Source organism: Rhipicephalus sanguineus, chromosome 6, assembly GCF_013339695.2.
Source record: "Rhipicephalus sanguineus isolate Rsan-2018 chromosome 6, BIME_Rsan_1.4, whole genome shotgun sequence".
In the NCBI taxonomy this organism is placed as follows: domain Eukaryota; kingdom Metazoa; phylum Arthropoda; class Arachnida; order Ixodida; family Ixodidae; genus Rhipicephalus; species Rhipicephalus sanguineus.
The window spans coordinates 25212560-25228672 of NC_051181.1; positions in this window are offsets into that span (position 1 = coordinate 25212560).

Sequence of the window (16113 nt, forward strand, 5' to 3'; positions counted from 1 at the left end):
CTTCCGGTTGGCGTTCGTTTTTCTCGGGTTGGACGGTTCTGGCGACCCGCGGGGAGCCCGAGGGTCGCCAGAAGCTTCCAGGACAATTAGTCGTGGAAGCTCTCTGGAAGGTTTCGGGCTAGCAGACGCCGAAAAGAGACGATACGCGCTCGCCGCCATCTTTGTGAGGACTCGACCGATTGCAATACGGGCGCTTGGGGACTACACACCTTCGCTTGTGCTTACGCTCGACGCCGTTCCGCCGTGCGAGATGGCGCGATTACGAGTGGCGGCGAGCATTTGGAGCTAATGTTTATTGCTTTTCTTATGTGCCCCGTGAAGTTTCCTTCCGTGAACAACGCGGCGAACTGTCGCGTTCTAACTGCATTGTGCACATGTCCCAAAAAGTTATGTACACGTTCGTACGCACGCATGCGGCATGGAGACCCCTTTCGAGTTTATTTTTTCGTAGTAGTATTCGATTGTGGTGTCGTGCATGCTTTCTGTGCACTTAGCGAAGTCGATTGTGGTCGAACTAACTATTTCGCGCCGTCGTATGTTTGCGTGCGTGAACTCCGTCAGAACTTAACTATTTCAACTAGGTCTTCGATGTTGATAAAATGCACTGATTGGCTAAAAGCGATCGCGACATTGTTTTTTGTGTGATGCTCGTTGATCGCGAACGGCGTGCGAGCGTGTTTCGATCTACGGGCCAGTATATGAGGTATGGTATTATGTTATGCGACGACGCGTCGATGTGAAAAAACGGAGATAAATTCAGAAATGTATACTACATCCTTTTGTTGCTTATTTCAAAGTCCGCTTTGTCTTGTCTTTTTCCATCTCTTAGTAATAATGCCATGCAGTATGTACGCGTTTATCACCTAGTAGCTCAAATAAAAGTTGAGCTACATGAGATTTTTGGAGTGCCACTTCTTACTCCGAAAGGCTCAGGCAACATCTGCCAAAACGAGTCGAAGACGCGCCACACAGAAGTTTATTTCAGATATAACGCGCCCTCGTGGTACCGATACCGCCGCATCTCAAGTTATGACAAAACGCAAGCTGGTCAACGCGTGTGTGGGACGTAGTACGCGATAGATCCTCGAGCTCTTTTGGGGACACGATCACTTTCGCGAGATTTCGCGTCATGTTGTGCAGCGACTGTTACATGTATAAGCAGACGCGAGCTTAAGCGTTAGCGGCGCGGCAGCTCACCTTGCATCGTTTTCGAGGCGCCGTGCGCCAGCTGGCTGTTTTGTTCGCGGACGGGGCGAGTTGCGCGTGATCTTGCGAACGTACGTGATCGTATCCCAAATGCGTATGCTCGAGAATATCACATCAGCTCTTCAGCAAACCTAGCCACATATTTCCAAGCGGGCAATGCAGAAAAAACCAAGGCGCACGCGGCGCGAAGTTTCGTTTGCTGCCACAGCGGTAGCGTTTGTTTACGTTTACGCTGGCTGTCCCAGCGTTCGATTTTGCAATCTTCGGGCAGCTTCGGGTTGTCTCGGGCTTCCCACGCACGTGATCAAGACGCTGTTTCCTGTTCCGACCGGAACTAGCTAGCTGACCCTCTGGCTAGCTCTGGCAGCCAGCGAACTGCCAGAAGTCCGAAAATCAAAGATCCCCAGTGATTCGAAAAAGCGGTGAGCCGTGATATGACCTCACTCTTGACCACGTCGCCGCACCGAACAAGCCGGTACATTCCTAGCGTAAGAAGAGAGTGGACGAAATGCACAGAAACAGGAAGTTTTCAAGTCTCAATTTGCAGATGAATGTGTCCCGGATGTTTGAGAACGCTGCAGGGAATGCGTACCGACCTTACAGCTGCGTTAGACAAGCGGCCGCATTAAACCTAAATCGATGGCTATCACGATCAAAGGACATGTGCACCGAAAATCGAATCTCTGAGGGCTGCGTTCGTTGCATTGAAGCGCATTCCGTCCCTATCATTTGTGTCGACAGTGTTTGAAAGCTTCGTGGTGTCATGATGGCGCTGCAGAACAAGAACCGGAAACAGGACGCGCGCTTCTCGCCGAGCTCCCGCTATTCAGCGGCCGCTGAAATCATGGGCGTAGCCAGAAATTTTTTTCGGGGGGGGGGGGGGGGGGGGTTCAACCATACTTTATGTATGTTCGTGCGTGCGTTTCTATGTGTGCGTGTATATATACGCAAGCAAAAGTGAAAACTTTCGGGGGGGGGGGGTTTGAACCCCCCCAACCCCCCCCCCCCCCCCTTGGCTACGCCCCTGGCTGAAATGGACAGTTCATTACATGGACACATCGAGAAGAGCTCCTCCGGCGAAGTGCTGTGTTATATTTCCGGATTCCCCATTCGAATTGAAAGAAAAGATTAACGGCGGCGCGCCGCAATTAGTCCGCGGCGGCGGCGGCGGCGGCGCGGCGCGGCGGTGCACACCTCATGTTGGCATACGGCTGGCAGTGTAAGCGATATGACAACAAAGAGCGTTAAGCGAAAAGTCAGTGAAGCGGAGAGGATTTATTGCACAGCAGCAATGAAAAAAAAACACATCTCTGAGTCACCTAACATCAGGGTGTCGGAACGAAATGTTTTTCGTTTCGGTTTTAGTTTCGTTCCACCACAAAAAGTTCCGTTTCGTTTCTGTTCCGGAACGAAAAAAAAATGTTCCATAACGGTTCGTAACGGTTTTTTTATGGAAAAATTTGAGGTTAAGGTAATCGTAACGAACATTGGATTTGTGATGTAGTTACTTGCCCTACTCTTAGGAAAGTGTGACAAGGGTAAAATACGTTCTTCAGAGGAGCGGAAGTAACTGTACCACGAATTTCTACCAAATAGCACAAACCAGTATTAATTTCAATGTCATAGTATTTATTTTCTCAAAAGACAAATACGAATTTCTTAGTGGGCTCAATGCTTTGTGTCAAGGGAGTGAGCACGATCTCAGAAGCAGCACGTCATTGAGTGTACTCTCTGATGTGCGAGACCGCTGTTCTGATAAAGAGATCGCCAGGCCTGCGCGACACACGCAGCACAGTCACAACGAAAGCTGGAAGAGCGGACTTTGTAGAGCCCGTTGGAGAGTCTCTTGGGGCAATAATACAAGTACACATGCAAGGCACCCACTACGCCATAAATCATCCCAATTCTTCTGAAGTAGAGAAGTTCCCACTATGCCATTTTTCGTCATTCTTCAAGAGTCTCGTGGTACACGCTACACATCTGTAAGGCATTATGTGCACTTTGCGCTGTGACTGATGATGATAAAGAATTATGGCTGAGCACTTCGCAGTGGGTGAGAAGCAGTGTGGCGGAATGGGCGCCTCCATTCCATTTCAATTCCACTGCGGCGAATTAGAACTTGCCGCAATTCCATTCCTTTCAATTCCTCGGGATGAAAAAACAGCCCATTCGCACTCCGGGAATGGCCGGGCAGTTCAATTCCATCAATGTAATTCCTCCACGTAATAAAGGCATCTTGATAGTTTTATTGAGTTAAGAATGAACGCCCTCCTATAAAGCTGGTGTCATCAGATGCATTAAGAACTGCAACAGTACGCAAAACAGGTTACCAAGGTCGAGGGATAGTAGCTTGGTTACATATCTCGTGCAGTACAACCACCCTACTAATTCCCATAGGGGTAGTTCTCCCGCTACCTATAGTATTTGCATGGTCAGCATGTTTGAACGAATGGTGGTGTTTTAATATTGTTTATGCTTAAATGTGTTAATGCTAAAATGACGACGTAGCGTACTTTTATGCTGACAAAAGTAGTATTCAAGAAGAATAAGCAGTTTTGCCACGCGTCTGGAGCAGTTGTGAATATGGAGAAAATAACATTTGGTTAATAAGGAATAAGACCCTCTAGATCTGCTGGTATTAGTTGGAACAGTGCACCGCTCGGGCACCTTGTGCCTTTGTATCGAATACGGAACACTGGGCCGCACTGCTCGTCAGCACTCACGCTTGTCAAGCGCTCCTCGCAAGCATAGAAGCACTAGCGTGGCACTGTGGTGGGACCCGACTGCCACGCCGAGGGCGCGGGATGAAATGCCATCCAATCCTAGAAATTTGTTTCTCGTTAATTTTTTTTTTATCACGCGATAGCGATCACGGACACCGGCGGCGGTGGACAACTGTGGCGCCAAAATAAGCTGTTGTGATCTCATAACAGCTTTCGCTGTAACAAACTTCAGCGCCGACAATGCCCTCTGTGCGCTGGCCTGCGTGACAGGCGCGCAAAAATCCACTTGCGTTAATATAAATATCTCTGGTTGCCACTGTTTTCGTTTTTCGCACAATTTCAACATATCTTTGCTTTGGAATTCCTGCCTGAGGTACGCTCTAATACCATACCCTGAGATATGCTCACATTGCACGAGCTCAGTTGCTCCGGATTGCGAAGTTTTCTCGTGAACCAAAAAACGATTGAAAAAATTTCGTTTTCACTCCGGAACGAAATAATAGATAAAGTTTCGGTTACGTTTTCGTTCCGGTCCAAAATATCGTTTTTTTCGTTTTTCGTTTTCGGTTTTCGTTCCGTTCCGACACCCTGCCTAACATACTGTTCTTCTTCCTGGGGAAACACCTATAGGAAACATCTGTCCAAGATTGCTCATTTACAGAATAAAGCTATAAGGATTATAACCTTTAATCACCGGAAAGACTCCGCTACGCCTTTCTCGGCATTCCCCCCTTCCATCATTCCATATCTCTGAAACTAGGTATGCTCATATTTCGCGCGCGGCAGCATGATATCGAATTAAACAGTATTCCATCCCGTTATCTAATAAATGCAAATTTGACCAGATTCTCCTTATAACATACCTTACTGCTGCCGGTGGTTCACTCAAACTATGGTAAACAGACAGCGTTGTTTTCTGGTATTTACCTTTGAAACTTACTACCTACGTTCATTAAAAGTTGCCCCAATATAACATCATTTAAAGCACAATTAAAGAAACGTTTATTTCAACATCTTTTCTAACATTTTATGGTACCACCTTTCTCGTTTCCTTAATTCAGATTTGTTTTTCTTTCTTTCATTTTCATTTCGCTTTGTGATTTTTTATACGAATTGCGTTTTTGCTTTCTTTTGAGTTGTGCGGATTGTTTTACACCTTGTTAACTTAGAATTCGCGTCGATTTGTCTTAATGTGTACTACTCTATTGTTTTCTGTACTTTTGTTGGCTTTCATGCTTTTGAATTATCTTTCCTGTTTTTTTATCTTGTTTTCTTTTTTTCTGTTTTTTGTTTTCTTGTTTTTTCCGATTTTGTGTTTCCAATATGCTTTTCTTTTGCTCGCCACTTGCCTGCCCTGTATTCAATCGATACAATATAGCTAGGAGTTCCCCCTGACAGTGTTAACTTCGGGACATCCTTCTGTAATACTTATGAACCATGTCACTTGTATTTTCATGATGTTTTAATAAACTTCAAACTTCAAAACTTCAAACTAACTTACCGAAAGGGCTAAAACGAAATAAGGTGGCAGGCATTTTATCATAATTCAAGGGGAAGCGCTTCACTGTTTGAAGCGAGATCGGGTTGCCTTAGAACGCGTAGTTATAAAGCGAGATTCAGTAAAGAAGAAGAACAATGCACGTGCTGCGGGGAAGCTCGGTGTGGCTCTCTCGAGGGTCCAGCTTCGATGCTAATAGGGCTGCAACGGTTTTTGCTGTTGTACATTGTCGACCGAATATTTGAAAGTCGCATTCTAGCTTCAGTATTTCGGGCGAAGGTCTAAATATTGGATGTCCTAACACAGGCGTACACGGTTTGTTCTTGCATTCGTTGAGCTTTACCCACTGCAGTGTAGCTTGTCAGTATAGTTAAGGCGGAAAGTTGGGCTAGTTGGTATCGAGAATAATAGGTCATGGTACCAGCGAAATAGGAGACGGGGAGGTGAAGAAGAAACACGGGACCACGGTAGACTTCCCCAACTAAACTTTATTACAAACAACATTCAAGTATATGTAGACACAAATTGGTGAGCGCATGCGCACAAGAGTCCCGTTAAAGTGAAAAATAGATTAAAAAGCCCGCGGTATCCATTTCTTCTCAGATAATCAAGCTCCTTGTCAGAGAGAGCCAACGAGGGACGGATAACACACGCGTCAGCTCCTTTTAATGGTGAGGCCTTCATAAATTTCCCTCTTCCACTGCGTAGCGAAGCTGCGCAGCACTGTGGTTTTTTCGTAGAACGGGCGACATGAGCATCTCCTGCAATGGTCCACAAGGTGGCCACCCCCTGCCAGCGCCTGCACTGCCGCTCGGTGCTCCCGCAACCTTACGTTTACACACCGGCCAGTTTGGCCGACGTAACAACGACCAGAGGACAGCGGAATCCTGTATGCGACTGCGGTTTTGCACTGAACAATACGAGTGGCATGGCTCACTTTACATGCCTTGTCTCGGCTTTGCCCGTTCACCGCGGCACACATGCGTGCGAGCTTATTCGGCGCCGTAAAAACGACGGGCATGCTGCACTTTTCGGCAACCTTCTCCAGGTGGTGAGAGAGCTGGTGCACTTAAGGGATAGACACCGGACGTACCTGTGGCTCACCGTCGTCTCGTCTAGGAACGGCTACAGCGCGCGATCTGGCCTCCTTCCTGCTCTACAGATTCATGCTGCGTCACGGTCCACCCCAGGAGCTGCTCAGTGATCGAGGCCGTGTCTTCTTGTCGGAAGTCGTCGAAGCCATTCTCAAAGAGTGCAACGTTGTTCACCGCAAAACTACTGCTTAGCACCCGTAGACGAATGGCCTCACTGAACGCTTCAATCGTACGCTTGGCGACATGCTCTCTATGTACGTCGCCGCCGATCACAGCAATTGGGATGATATTCTGCCCTTCGTCCCCTACGCGTACAATACCGCCCCTCAGAGCACTACTGGTTTTTCCCTCTTTTTCTTACTGTATGGCTGACACCCGTTGCACACAATTGACACAATCCTTCCATACAAACGGGATCGATCTGAGTGTGCGCCTATTTCTGCCTCAGCCAGACTTGCTGAACAGTGTCGCGAACTTGCCAAGACCTTTACTATACATGACCAAGAGCGGCAGACACAACCACTTCTGAGCCCACGGTCCTCCCTGGAGCGCTCGTATGGCTCTCGATCCCTACCGCTGCATCCGGCCTCTCTTCAAAACTACTGCCCAAATACGAAGGTCCCTACCGTGTCGTAGAAGGCACGTCCCCTGTAAACTACCTGATCGAACCCATTGACCCATCTTCGGACATGCGCCGTCGAGGCCGCGACATTGCAACCTGGAGCGCCTCAAGGCCTATCATGAGCCGCTCATAGTGACAAGCTGTTAGGTCGCCAGGCTCCCTTTTCGTACCCGGGGTAATTGTAGCGAAGCCTTGGAACTGTGCAGTGGGTCGTCCTCTCCAGCCCCTTCTAGTGGTTTGCCCTTTCCGGCTCCTTTCGGACAGAACGCAGCTCGTGCTGAGAGTCGGCGCCGTCTTGATTGTCGCTGGCGTATATCGTCGCCGAGTGCCCGCTAATAAACGTCTTTACACTACAAAGAAACAAGAGCTCGATCGTGACGTGAAGCACGACGACGTATTTGTGGATTGTGCGCGGGGCGTCGTGTATATAATCCCTTTGAACGTGGCGGTTGCGACGTCTGTCAAACCGGCAGATGTCACGCGCAAAATCATGCCAAGTGTTATTAACGAAAGGGATGGTCCATGCATTGTAGCGAATGTGGGTGCGCGTCCGTGTTCCACCAATCTAAGGTGATTTTCTCGCACACGGACAACGCTCGCGGGTACACTCATTATTGTGGAAGCTGCTTTCATGGCACGCGAAGAATGCCCATGCATAAGTAAGACAGCTGGCATTACTGCAAGACGCCGGCGCCAACGGTGGGGGTCTTTTTGTATTTAGCGTTTAGCAATACTTGTTCGGTTCTTTTTCTTTTTAACACGAAAGTGTTTTATGCCGGGATCTAACAAGACTACTTTGACGTATTTCCATCACGGAAATGACGTCGAAAAAAATTACACGATCAGATGGAAAAGAAAAAAATCACAGCATATCCACGGAGTGAATGATGATGAGTGGGCGAAGCTGCGGTGGTTGATCGGTAAACCGTGAATCTTCCGTGAATTCTGCCCAGTACATCATCACCGACGTGAGATCGGGCGCGTTTATACTAAAGGTTCGATCAGAGTTATGACGACTTGCAGCTCACTTTAATTTTACATGTACGCTGTGAATTTTCATTGTTTAATCACGCACAGGAGAAATCGCACACACGCACTACCTTGGAGGTCAAAATTCAGTGCCTATATATACGGGGTGGTCAGTGAACGGTTGTGCAGCGCGAGCGGTCGGTTTTTTCAATCAAGACGCTGCCGCGACGCTGCCTCGCGACGCTGCCTGCGTCGGCGCCGCTGCGCCGCGAGGCAAGAGGGGGGGGGGCGTAAGAGAGGAGAAAGGAGAGAGGAGAAAGAGGGGGGAGCGTAGGAGAGGAGAGGGCGATACATATCACGTACTGTCGCAGCGCATTGTCTTTAGGGAGCCTTCATGTGTGCACGCCCCCTCCGTTTTTAAGACTGGTTATGGGAGAGGGGAAGGGGGAGGGCAGAGGGGAAGTGGAGAGGGGAAGGGGAGAGAGTGAGTGGAGAGGGAGAGGGGTAGGGGACATGGGGAATGGTGAGGGGGAGTGGAGAGGAGGTGTGTGGAAAGGGTATGCGCATGCGCAGTAAGGGTGGTCACGCCGCACACCACCACCACCGGACAGATACTGCCGTTTACTGCCGGCTGCCGGGAGATACGCCGGACAACGGAGACGTGACAAGGTTAGACTAAGAGGAGCTACGCCCCTAAAACCGAAGAAAAAGAGTTACCTCAAGGGGAGTCGAAGCCATGACCTCGCGGTCCGCGACAACAGATGCCGGGCACACTATCCACTGCGCCACCGTCACAATAGTGGATACTTTACAAATGTGCCTTTTATATCTCACACTTTCATCTCGCAGTGCCTTGGTCGGCAAATGGTGTTGCCGTGTGGGAGCGGTAAAGTGGAGTAGTGCATCAGGATCGTGGCCTCCGCGATTAGCTCCTGCAACGCGTCGTCGCTACGCATCCCTCCCATTCGTCGCGTTTCCAATAGGAGAAGTGGTACTTTGTCAACGCCTTAACACACCGCGAGATGGCGACCTTAGCACAAGCCTCGGTTTTGCTCATAACATCCATCCATATTAAAAATAGCTCTGTGACGCGCACCTGCCACGCCTGGCCGTAACACCGCGTTCCCCGCTTACGCTCGCCCCAAGATAAATCTTGGCCGTGTAGAGAGGAGGAACGACGCGCGTTGCGTTTCCCTCTAGTCCAGCCGCGGCGTTCTGTTTACTCTTTAACATGCTGTGGGATGGCGACCTTAGCCCAAGTTCTGCGTCCAATCAGCGGCGCTCTTCTCACTGTCACACCGCTTTCTCTGATTACGCCCTCACCGTCAACTATGACAGCTACCACAAAAGTTTGTTTAATCATTGATCATGGCCGTTAGTCCTCGGGATGGAGATGTGCCACCAATTGTCAACGTGGTTGCATACACGGTAAACACCAATATACATTGTGCAAGCTCTCTTATATCATTGTACAGTAAAATCAACTACTTCAGTAAGGACACGTTTTACTTTCGTGTTATGCCGATTCCTATGACGGAGAGATCAACCATGTTTTTTTCTCTTCTACTTACGAGATGTCTGTAGGAAACAATAAACTAAGTTGGCAGTAAGAGCTCGTCTTCGCCGTTTCTGTGTCCCTCGTGCTGCTCCGGTCGGCACCGCCTGAACTAAAATCGAAGTTCAACTAGCCAAAACTCCCAAAACCGCTACTCGTCGTCGGAAAAGCTCGGCTTGTCTACCAACACTGAAAGGTAGGGTAGGTGCTTCGATGCCAGCGGCTCCACTTCCAGAGTGGAGACACCTTTTGACTCCCTCCGTGCCGCAGTTTCTTCGCGGGGAGCCAAATTGGTTCTAAAGTGTCAGACGGAGTGCAGTGGCTAGCGCGTTGATGGTGCTGCAAATACACTGGTGTTTAAGTTATTAGATCAGATCTTTCACCGATATGACACGCTGTTGTGTGCAACTGTGTACTGTTTCACATAAGAAAGGCCAACGGATGTTTCGCTTCCCTCGTAACAGCGAAGGAAGAAAAAAAAAATGAGAGGCGCAAGTGAAACGCGACCGCTGGCATCCGACATACAGTACCTAGGTTAGTTGCTGACTTGTCGTGGCGTATGACCGTGCATTTTGATCGCTGGCGGTGAGCATGGTTGAACAAATTCATGCACGAATTAAATACTTGTCTCGCTATAGCTGCACTGCATGATCATTGTGTGAAGCTGCGGTTATGGAGAAGCTGTTGCGGTTTTTGTTAGGTCCTGCGGAGTCAACAGAAATTCGGCCTATATTGCCTATGCCTGCTTAAGCCAATTTAAGCTTAGATAAGCCTAGTTAAGTCAAGTTAATCATAGCTCAGGCTAATTAAGCTTAATCAAGCCAATCCATACTAATCCATAGTAATCAACACTGATCAATGCTGATCGATACGAATAAAACTGCTGGATTAAGCCAAGTTAAGCTTAAAAAAGCCTAGTTAAGCCAGTATATTTCAGCCCAATTAAGCTTTGAAAAGCCACTCAACACCAGTCGATGCCAATCAATATTGACCGATACCGATTAAGCCAGGATAATAGGTCGGCAAGAAATGTGGAGCTCACTCAGATTCACTCATGAAATATATCTTGCCCTTAGAGCTCACTCGGACTGACTCACCAAAATTTTCCTCAAGCGGACTCACTCGGACTCAGACTCACTGAACTTTTTCTCAGCCGGACTCACTCGGACTCAAGCTCACCAAAATATTATTCACTCGGACGCACTCATACTCAGACTCACGGCTCTAACTGAGTATGAGTGAGTCTGAGTAGTCGACTCACGAGTCCGTTAGCGTGTAATTGGCTCTTTCGACCATGATGTCAATGCTCTTTAACACCAATATCTCGAATAATCGGGGCTCTACTTAGCGCCTTTTGATCTCGTACCTTCAGATATGAGTTATCAGTGGTTGCAATCCACTAAGGATATGTTTATTGAAAGAGATGCATCATACGAGATATTTTTACCAAGAACTTCCCATGAAAGAGCTTGCGGGGGGGGGGGGGGGGGAGGGGTCACGGCACCTGACCTCTCCCCCCCTCCTTCAATCACGCCTCTGATCAATAAATATTGAACTGGCTTATGAATGCTAGTGCTTTGAAAAGTACGTGCGATTAGACGGGAGTATAAACGTGAGCCGACACGAGGCTGATTGTAACGCTGAGGTTGAAGATATAGCACCATAGGTCGGCAAAAAAGTGTGAAACTCACTGAGGCTCACTCAAGAAATATATTTTGCGCTTAGGGCTCACTCGGACTCAGGCTTACCAAAAATGTTCTTCGACCAGACTCACTCCGACTCAGACTCACTAAAATTTTTCTCAACCGCACTCACTCGGACTCAAACTCACCAATATAATACACAGCCGTATTCACTCAGGCTCGGACTCACGGCTCGATCTGACTCTGAGTCAGTGTGAGTGAGTCGACTCATGAGTGAGTTTGCCGACATATGGCCAGGATATGCCAGATTCGTGTGGACTATTTCGGATCACGCTAATCGCAGGACGGCATGCGCAGGACCGAATAAAGTTGTGTTCAATTCAATTCAATTGTCCTAATCCAGACCAAGATGAAATGGCCTAGACATGAGGTAGATCACACCCGACAGGATTCACTTAATCCGGATTAAGTCGGATTAACCTAATACGGCGTGAGGTAATCCTGCGCAAGTCAGTTTTGAGTAAGTTGAGAATCCCTATACAGTTGGATGACTCGATATGGCCACATTAGGTGAATCCGGATCGGCCCGGATTAAGCGAAGAGTGAACACGGAGAGATAGTGAGGGAAATATATGGAAATATATGGAGACAGTGAGCAAAAAAATACCTTGCTTCAGTGTTGCGACTGAAAGAGACGTATTAGCAATTGACAGCTGCAGAACTTCATTATATTCCCGGAAGACGCGATCAATCCTTTTCCCCTGATCTACTGCTCAGATGCGTACTGCGGCTGAAACTGCTATTGCTTACTGTGAGCAAGGTGCGTTCACAGATGACATGACCAAATTTTGAACTTCAGACTGTTTGGAGGACGATTATTGCAAAACATTATACGATATGTTGTGACGGGGGCTTATGACACAACTTATTGCGCTTACTTACGAGTTTCTCTACCTGGCCCCCAAAGGGAGCTAGCTCGCTCGGGGAGCCACATAGGGAAATTCTACGTTTAGTCGTCGCTAGGCGCCATCTCGTAGACGTGCGCGCCGACTCTGACAAAGAGAGTTCCGCAGCTGGCAAGAGAAAGCGTCGTCGGAACCGCAACTCACGTATACACGACAGCGCGCATGCAGCCACAAAAAGGGCAAAACCCTCGCCTGGAATCGGGGCCGCGCATCTGTCCGGGAGGCGGCCACAAATGCGACGCAGCAGAAAAGAAGGGCGGCGCGCTGTTCCGGCCGCGTTCACCGCGCTGCTCCGGCGGCGTCGGCGACGCGCCTATGCAAGCGCCGCGGCGTACGCTACCTGTGGTCGGCATGCCGCCGACTACGACACACTCGCGCATTCGTTCCTGCTGGGCGCCTGCCGTCTTCGCTTTAAACACGATGGAGACGGCTCTTCCGTCGAGTGAGCCGCGGTTCTGCTGGCTGGTGTGACAGGTGTCGAAGCAGCGGAACGCCGTTCTTGACCTCCGTGACTGATCGCCTTTCCGTGTGAGTGTTCCATTCTCCTGACTTCCGTACGGTGGTTACTGGAAGTCACTCCGCCTTCGACGCCGTGTATGGGCGTGGTTAATGATCTGACCTTCGTTAACCAGACATTAAAGGGCGTTGCGCCTGCAATATTTGAGCGAAGCTGTTTCGTAAGTCATCGTGCATAAATATTGGAATCTGAGAACATAAATCGCAGGAGGTATGCGCGATACGTAATATTACCGCCAGCTTCGGGTTTTTAGCTGTATACGAATACTAATAATAGACAAAGCAATTGAATGGTATATGTCGGTAAGTGTCAGAACATTTTGTTTTTTGGAAACTTATGCGAAGGCGTCGAAGAAAAAGCTTCCATGAAACAACAATATGAAACCAGAGAGCAGGGCACTTGCAGGACAATTGCAGGAAACTGTGCAGTGTACAGTAGTTGTTCAATGTAGGCGTGGTAGCTGTAACAATAGAATTTGGTTAAAGTATTTACATGTGTACACAAAGCTAAAAAATCTCTTAGAAATGGGCAAAATATGGGCGAAGTAAACTGCCGTTTAACATTTGCTCACACTTAACTTTGTTGTTCGTAGTACTTGTAGCGGCCGAATCTTGCATACGACATTGAGCGTGCGTTCAATCCAATCTCAGCATAAGCTGCACCGTGCTCATCGAGATTAATCTTCAATTTTTCGGTCATAAAAGAGTGGAGAAAAAGGCCTTGTTGAGAAAATACTGATATAAGTGTTCATAGTGGAAAACATTCTGGCCACCTTACAAATGTTGACTTTATTTTTCCGAGTTGATACACTGCGTTGGGCCAATTACGGCTTTCTGTTCCGGCTGTCCTGCGAGTCTGTCCGAAAATTGCTTAATGAAATTAGACTTATGGATCAGTATGTTAGTCCTCGCGTTGCTTGCCCGACCATGGCCTCCGAGATTAGCCGGCGGCGCGCCGCCGGCTAATCTCGGAGGCCATGGCCCGACAGAAGAATTGCTTCAGACAAGGCGGAACGTTTCGGAGATTTCATATAAAAGCAACTTTGCCTCTCAGCGCCTTGTCCAACGGCGATTATGAAGAGCTGCTCGCAGTAAAAAGCCAAGAGCCCAAGTAAGCGTAACTTTGTGTTCTTATTCGCCTGCTTTGACTTTCCTTTTATAATTCTTGCGGTCTACCTGATGACGTTACTAAGATGTCCCCGAGAGACGCACAATAAATCAGAAGTATCCATTCCCTCGATATAATCACCTACCGTTAATTCTAGGTTTGCAAGCCTGTCTCTTTCTTCTTTTTGCTCCGCGAGCTTGGCGCGTTAATCTGCACCAGATCGCATGGATGAAGTGTGGGAATCATAACCCCTGCTACGGCGATTGGTTTCGCAAATCATTTTTTTGTTTTCTATTAGCGGTCACTTCGACGGGGGCTTAATCGCTCAAACGTAGGAGCGCGACATTCAAGATTGCTAATGCTCGAGCTCGGACACTTTGAACCGTCGAGGCTGTCGGAAGTTACATGCCTTAAACGCCACTGAGGTCTGGTCATCCAGCCAACTCTGCCATTTTTTGATAAGTGCAGAAAGTTGAGGGTTTAGATTCCCGAATGCATTTTTTGCCGCACGCACATATCGTGCTCTTAGTACTTGTCCTTAGTGGCTTGATTTATGTCAAGCGACGCACCTTAAGGGTTACTCTTTTTCTGTCTCCTCTCCGGCTCACCGCCGTGCTTTAACTGAAATTGACATTCTTGGTGTTGTACCACACGATGCTAATTAAACCTTGGGCCTGAGTTACCAGCGGCTGCGGATCATCTGACAATGGCGGCGGTCAGAATTACAACGCAGCAGGTGGTGATAAGAGCCACTGGACCCGGACGAGCCACCACAGGGACCTGGAAGAGTATAATGCACAAACCTGGAAGCTGGAAGGGACCTGGAAGAGTATAATGCATGCTAGACTAGCTGAGCCACTTGAAGAATTAGCTGGCGTTATACGTGAGATATCAGTGGCCTCAGCGAGGTTAGAGATGGGGAAGCGTATACAATGCTGAGTAATGAACACGTCTTTCGTTTCTGAGGGCTGCATCAGGAACGAGAGCATGGTGTGGTGTTTTAAGTCCAGAGCCATTGCAAACAGTAATGATGAATTGTGTAACACCAATGAAAAAATAGCATGCGTCGTGTTAAAACGAAATAGCTCATGTAAACTGGAAGTGGTATGGCCATATCTTCCAACATCTAGCCATGATAGCAAGTAAGACAGTTCTGTAAGGATGTTCGAGTAACAATGTAATCTAAATCTAAACTCAGCACACTATAGGCATGGGGACTTCAATGCGAGAGTAGGTAAAAGCAGAAAGAGAACAAGCGAGCAACAGTTATGGTATCACTCGAGGCATAGCAGACGAGCAATATTGATAGACTTGGCAGAAAATAAAACCGACACCTTGTGAAGAATTTTGTCTTCCTAAAGCATATAAGTAAAAGGTGAATATGGAAGACCTTGAACGGAGAAACAAAAATTACCCACAAAATATTTTCTGGAAGTTCTCTGAGTGATGAGTAAGCGTTTGCTACTAAGAGCTTGACGTTACGCCATCGCATGCCGTTGGGGCCAGTGGCGCGCTAATTGCTCCCGAAGACGTGTGGTATCCCTCTACTGTATTTCTCGCGCATGTTCTGTGTTACGGTCTTCCCCGGGATGTAATTATTGGGGTCGGTCATTGTCTCCTTGCTAGCGTCGCTCATTGTCTTCCTGTGTTTCCGCCGGTACAACACACTCATGTGCTTAAGATAGATTTGCTTTCACCCGGCGTGGCAGTTTAGCCGATTAGGTGTAGCTCTGCGATGCTAGAGGACGCATGTTTGATTCCCAAACACGGCGGCCGAATTTTGGTGGAGGCGAATTGCGTGTTAAATTTAATTGCGTGTTAAATAACCCCAGTTGGTAAAAATTAATTCGGAGTGCCTCATTACGGTATGCGTCATAATTATGTAACGATTCTGGTTGGTACAACTCCAGTAATGTTTATTATACATTCAAGTTCTGCAAGTGCAGGTGCTTAACTTATAAAAGGCCATATTGGTGGGAAAAACATGTGGTTTTTGAGCGTAGGGTCGTAGGTAGGATATCCACCACCACCAACGCTTTTCTTTTTAAATTATTTCGTTTGTTCATTTAGACCTCTTCATCTTACGTGACGGACGGACAGAAAATAATTGTTACTATATTCTCTCGGTAAAGTTTTGCAATAAAAACAAAGAAATATATTTCACACTTTCCTGGAACCGAGGCATAGTGCAGGGTAGAGAGACCCAAGGTAAGC